We start from the raw sequence: 6951 nt of genomic DNA, 5'->3' as shown, positions 1-6951 counted from the left end.
GGAAGGATAATGATCAGAAAGTATCCAATAAATACTGGAGCCGAGCTGAGAGAGAAGAGTAATAACTGCATGTTATCTCTGCTGAGGCAAGCTGCGACTCCAAGAAAGCAAATTTCAGGTACAAAACTCATCCCAAAGGAAAAGTATCCATCCCCCTACCAGAGAGGGGTTATTTTTTTTTTAATTTTTTTTGCTCGCTATAGGTTTTCTGTAGGCGAGCAGTGAACTGAGGACTTCTTGTCTCACCCCACGGGAGAGAGTTGCAGGAAGTGGAGACTACTTCTCCAGAGGGACCCTGATGTGACTCTGAGCACTCTCTCGCCAGACATGAAAGTTGAACTAACGTTTTCCCCACCATTTTGAACTTCCAGTCCACCCTTTCCCCCTTGCCTGACAGTCCAGAAGCCTAACGCCTGCAGAGACTGGAATGTCTGTGGTTCATTGCCAGGTCCAGGCACTGCAAGGGCTGTGGTAGAAAAGCTGCACTGTAACAGTGAGCCCAGCAGTAGTGCAGACAAAAAGGGGGGACACTGTTGGTCTACAAAAGTACAAAACAGCTGTGGGAGGAAGCTTGCCAGCCACATGCTCCACCCCGCTGGAACCCAGCACCCCATGCTCTGCCCTGCCAGAACCGCTTACCCCACCTGGCTGCTAGAGCCATGCCTCTGCATTCCCAGAGCTGCTGCTGCTACAGCCACCTCCCTGGCCATGGGAGCTGCCTGGGAGCTGCACAGGGACACCTCCCATGAAGATTCAGCAACAATAGAGTGATCCCACCAGGGTCTAATCTTGGAGAGACACTTTCCCAACTCTGAGAACTGCCAAAGGAAGCTAGACCTCACCCTACAGAGATACCAGTGCTGCAGAACAGCTGGGGCAAAGGTACAGTGGCTAAGGGAGAAAATCATTTGCTGATTTGTTATCCTCAGGTTCAGACTCAGCTCAGGTGGAACACTCCCCAGTTGTCATTGAGTACCCGAGGCAGGCAGTCCTCAGCTCCCCCAGCTGGCTGGTGGCAGAGGGTGGTGACTGAGGGGGCATTGACTTTCCTTTGACACTGGAAGGTGCAAAGCTCTGGCACATCTGCTTATTGGAAGGAGCAGGACTATAGCCCTGTGGGGTTACTAGTGATTGGGTGTGAAAGAGGTGCAAGGTGGGGAAAGAGATACCAGCCCCCTGGTCCAACTCTGCTATTGGGTGGGCCTTTCTGACTCCACAGAGCACCAGAGTGAGCCACATTTGAGCAGCCAGTAGACCTCTGCTATCTAGTTGCTGGAGACCTTTCAAACTCTACCACTTGAGAGTTGATACTGACTAGGTCAATTGGTTTGAAACTCCAAACCTAGGCCAATTACCCAAGGACACTCTCAGGTGGTACCTTTGTTGTGTGGCAACAGGAAGGGTTGATTTTCCTCTTCCAGTTGTTGCCCATGGGAGGCAGGGCATCTTAGTTGCTTGTATTTCTCCACAGCTGAGACTTCAACCCAGAGTCACTGATCCTCTAGGACTGAACAACGACCAGCTGAATACAAGATAGAGGCACCTAACCCCATCACACCAAGCAGGTCACCAGAGCCTCAGATTGTAATACTGTAAGGGTCCTTTGCAAAGATGTAGGGAAAAAGCTAAAGTAACCAGTCCCAGATCTTTGGCAAAGGGCTAGTTAACCACAACTCCAGGAGCCCCCAATCCAATTTCACCTTATCTGCCCACCTAGCCAAACAGTGAAAAATAATCTTGGGGCAGAATCAGCAGAAAAACTCTGCAACATGAATAATCAGAGTAGATCAACTCCCCCAAGAAATGACAAAACAGACACACCAGATGATCCCATTTATAAATAAATGGCTGAGATGTCAGAAATCAAGTTCAGAATTTGGATGACAAATAAGATCAACAGAATGGAGGTAAAGATGGAATTAGAATTTCAAAGAGTAATTCAAATGTTGTCTCAAGAATTCAATGAATTCAAAGACAAAAATCACTAAAGATTTTGATACATTGAGGCAAGAACTTGTAGCCTTCAAAGGTCTGAGAAATACAGTAGAATCCCTCAGTAACAGAATGGAGCAGGCAGAAGAAAGGATCTCTGACATTGAAGACAAAGCTTTTGAACACTCCCAAACACTCAAAGAGAAAGAGAAGTGGAGAGCAAAAACAGGCCATTCCCTGACAGAATTGTGGGACCACTCCAAAAGAGCAAACATTCACTTTATAGGAATCCCTGAAGGAGAAGAGGTTGCTTCAAAAGTCCCAGATGCTATACTTCAAGAGATAATAGAGAACTTCCCAAACATGGCAAGAGATTCTGAAATTCAGATAGCAGACAGTTTCAGAACCCCAGCATGATTCAATCCAAATAAAACATCTCCTAGACACTTTATAATTAACTTCACTGAAGTTATTATGAAGGAGAAAATTTTGTAAGCAGCCAGTTATAAGAAAATTATAACGCAGAAGGGAAAGAATATTAGCATGACTGCACATCTCTCTGCTGAAACTCTTCAAGCTAGAAGACAATGGTCATCAACCTTTAACCTCCTGAAACAAAATAACTCAACCCAGGATCCTATATCCAGCTAAACTGAGTTTCATTTATGATGGAGAAATTAAATACTTTAATGAAATTCACATGTTGAAGAAATTTGCCATAACTAAACCAGCTCTCCAGGATATTCTCAGACCCATCCTCCACAATGACAAGCACAATACTCTACCATCAAAGTAAACTCATGCAGAAATTTTTGATCAAACTCCAACTTCCATAGTGGTGAAAGGATTAAAAATGTCCATTGGACTTTTGAAAAACTCAATACCCAAAATATGACCAGGCTTATCAATACTTTCAATTAATGTGAATGGCTTAAGTTGTCCTCTAAAGAGGCACAGGTTGGCTGACTGGATAGAAAAACTCAGGCAGATACCTGCTGCATACAAAAATCTCATCTTTTTTTTTTTTTTGAGACAGAGCCTCAAGCTGTCCCCCTGGGTAGAGTGCTGTGGCATCACAGCTCACAGAAACCTCCAACTCCTGGGCTCAAGTGAGTTTCCTGCCTAGCCTCCTAAGTAGCTGGGACCATAGGCACCCACTACAATGCCCGGCCATTTTTTGGTTGCAGCCGTCATTGTTGTTTGGCAGGCATAGGCTAGACTTGAACCCACCACCTTAGGTGTATGTGGCTGGCACCTTAGCCACTTGAGCCACAGGCACTGAGCCACAAGAATCTCATCTTACCTTAAAAGATAAATATAGACTCAGGGTAAAGGGATGGTCATCTATAATTCAGGCAAATGGTGATCGGAAAAAAGCAGGTGTTGCAATTTTATTCGCAGATACACTAGGCTTTACCAACAAAAGTAAGGAAAGATAAGGATAGTCACTTCATATTTGTTAAGGGCAATACTCAACATGATGAGATATCAATTATTAACATTTATACACTCAATCAGAATGCGCCTCAATTTATAAGAGAGACTCTAACAGACATGAGCAACTTGATTTCCTCCAGCAGCATAATAGTCAGAGATTTTAACACCCTTTTGGCAGTGTTGGATAGATCCTCCAATAAGAAACTAAGCAAAGGGGTGGTGCCTGTGTCTCAGTGGGTGCTGGCCCCATATACCAAGGGTGGCGGGTTCAAACCTGGCCCTGGCCAAACTGCAACAAAAAATAGCCAGGCACTGTGGCAGGCACCTGTAGTCCCAGCTACTCAGGAGGCTGAGGCAAGAAAATTGCCTAAGCTGGAGGTTGCTGTTAGCTGAGACGCCATGGCACTCTACCGAGGGTGATAAAGTGAGACTCTGTTTCTAAAAAAAAATAAAAAATAAAAAATAAATGAAGTTGAAAACAAAACAATTATGCAACAGATCAATCAAAAAGTTGGTTTTTTGAAAAGGTCAATGAAATAGATAAACCTTTGGCTAACCTAACCAGAAATGAAAGAGTAAAATTCCTAATTTCATCAATCAGAAATGATAAAGGCCAAATAACAATAGACTCCCCAGAAATTCAAAAAATCCTTAATTAATATTACAAAAAACTCTATCCTCAGAAGTATGAAAATCTGAGGGAAATAGACCAATACCTGGAAACACAGCACCTTCCTAGACTTAGTCAGAAAGAAGTGGAAATGTTGAAGAAGCCTATATCAAGTTCTGAAATAGCATCAATTATAAGAAATCTCCCTGAAAAAAGAAAAGCCCAGGACCAGATGGCTTCACATCAGAATTCTACCAAACCTTTAAAAAGGAACTAGTACCTATATTACTTAACCTTTTCTAAAACATAGGAAAAAAAAAAAAGGAATACTTCCCAACATATTCTATGAAGCAAATATCACCCTGATAAACAAGAAAAGAAAATAATAGACCAATATCTCTAATGAATACTGATGTAAAAATATTCGATGAGATCTGAGAAAATAGAATCCAGCAACACATGAAACAAATTATACATCATGACCAGGTGGGTTTCATCCCAGGGTCCTAAGGATGGTTCGGTATACATAAATCTATAAATATAATACATCACATAAACAAAATAAAAAACAAAGACCATGTGATTCTCTCAATTGATGCAGAAAAAGCTTTTGATAATATCCAACATCATTTCTTGATCAGAACACTTAAGAAAATAGGTATAGGAGGAACATTTCTTAAACTGATAGAGGCCATCTACAACAAACCCACAGCCAATTTTGTATTGAAAGGAATAAAATTGAAATCATTTCCACTCAGATCAGGAACCAGGCAAGGCAGGAACCATTGTCTCCACTGCTTTTTAACATTGTAATGGAAGTCTTAGACACCACAATCAGGCAAGAGAAGGCAATCAAGGGTATCCAAATAGGATCAGAGGAGAGCAAACTGTCACTCTTCACAGACAATATGATTATATATCTGGAAAACCCCAGGGAATCAACTGCAAAACTTCTAGAAGTGATCAAGGAATACAGGAGCATCTCAGGATAAAAAAATCAGTACTCACAAATCAGTAGCATTCATATATACCAACAGTAGTCAAGCCGAAAAAAACAATCAAGGACTCTACTCCCTTTACAATAGTGCCAAAGAAGATGAAATATCTGGGAGTATACCTAACAACATGAAAGATCTCTATAAAGAGAACTATGAAACTCTGAGAAAAGAAATAGCTGGAGATGTTAACAAATGGAAAAATATACCATGCCCATGGCTGGGAAGAATCAACATTGTTAAAATGTCTATACTACCCAAAGCAATCTACAGATTTAACACAATCCCTATTAAAGCATCTCTGTCATATTTTTTTTTTTTTTTGTGCTGGGGGCTGAGTTTGAACCCACCACCTCCAGCATATGGGGCTGGTGCCCTATTCCTTTGAGCCACAGGCACCGCCCTCCTCTGTCATACTTTAAAGATCTGGAAAAATTAGTACTTCATTTTATATGGAAACAGAAAAAACCTTGAATAGCCAAGACATTACTCAGAAATAAAAATGAATCAGGAGGAATCACACTACCAGACTTCAGACTATACTATAAATCTATAGTGATCAAAACAGCATGGTACTGGCACAAAAATAGAGGTAAATGTATGGAACAGAACTGAAAACCAAGAGATGAACCCAGACATTTATTGTCATTCGATCTTTTTTTTTTTTTTGAGACAGAGCCTCAAGCTGTCCCCCTGGGTAGAGTGCCATGGCATCATAGCTCACAGCAACCTCCAACTCCTGGGCTTAAGTGAGTCTCCTGCCTCCGCCTCCCAAGTAGCTGGGACCACAGGTGCCCGCCACAACACCTGGCTATTTTTTTTGGTTGCAGCCATCATTGTTGTTTGGCAGGCCCGGGCTGGATTCGAACCCACCACCTTAGGTGTATGTGGCTGGAGCCTTAGCCACGTGAGCCACAGGTGCTGAGCCAGTCATTTGATCTTTGATAAGCCTATCAAAAATATAAATTGGGGGAAAGAGTGCCTATTTAACAAATGGTGTTGGGTGAATTGGCTGGTGACTTGTAGAAGACTGAAACTGGACCCACACCTTTCTCCTCTAATAAAAATTGACACTCACTGGTTAAAGGACTTAAAGTTAAGACATGAAACTATAAAAATTCTTTAAGAGAGTGCAGGGGAAACACTTGAAAAAATTGCCCTGGGAGAATACTTTATGAGGAGGACCGCCTGGGCAACTGAAGCAATATCAAAAATACATTACTGGGATCTGATCAAACTAAAAAGCTTCTGCACTGCCAAGAACATAGTACAGAAAGCAAGTAGACAGCCCTCAGAATGGGAGAGGATATTTCCTTGTGGACAAGAGACATGAACAGAAGCTTCTCTGAAGAAGACAGGCACACAGTCTACAGACACATGAAAAAATGCTCATCATCTTTAATCACCAGAGAAATGCAAACCAAAACCACTTTGAGATACCATCTAACCCCATTAAGAGTAGCCCACATCACCAAATCCCAAAACTACAGATGTTGGCATGGATGTGGAGAAAAGGGAACACTTCTGTACTGCTGGTAGGAATGCAACCTAATATGTTCCTTTTGGAAAGAAGTTTGGAGAACACTCAGGGATCTAAAAGTAGACCTGCCATTTGATCCTGCAATTCCTCTACTAGGAGTATATCCAAAAGACTAAACATCACTTTGCAACAAAGATATTTGTACCAGATTATTTATTGCAGCTCAATTCATAATAGCCAAGTCATGGAAGAAACCTGAGTAACCACTGACCCATGAATGGATTAGTAAATCGTGGTATATGTATACCATGGAATACTATGCAGCCTTAAAAAAGATGGAGACGTTACCTCTTTTATGTTTACATGGATAGAGCTGGAACATATTCTTCTCAGCAAAGTATCTCAAGAATGGAATAAAAAGTATCCAATGTACTTAGTACTTTTATGAAACCAATTTATATTTACTTATACTTTCTTTTTTCTTTTTTTTTTTTTTT

This window comes from Otolemur garnettii, unplaced genomic scaffold (assembly GCF_000181295.1).
Source record: "Otolemur garnettii isolate 467f Iridium unplaced genomic scaffold, OtoGar3 scaffold00009, whole genome shotgun sequence".
In the NCBI taxonomy this organism is placed as follows: Eukaryota; Metazoa; Chordata; class Mammalia; order Primates; family Galagidae; genus Otolemur; species Otolemur garnettii.
Note: the sequence above shows the minus strand (reverse complement) of the source record.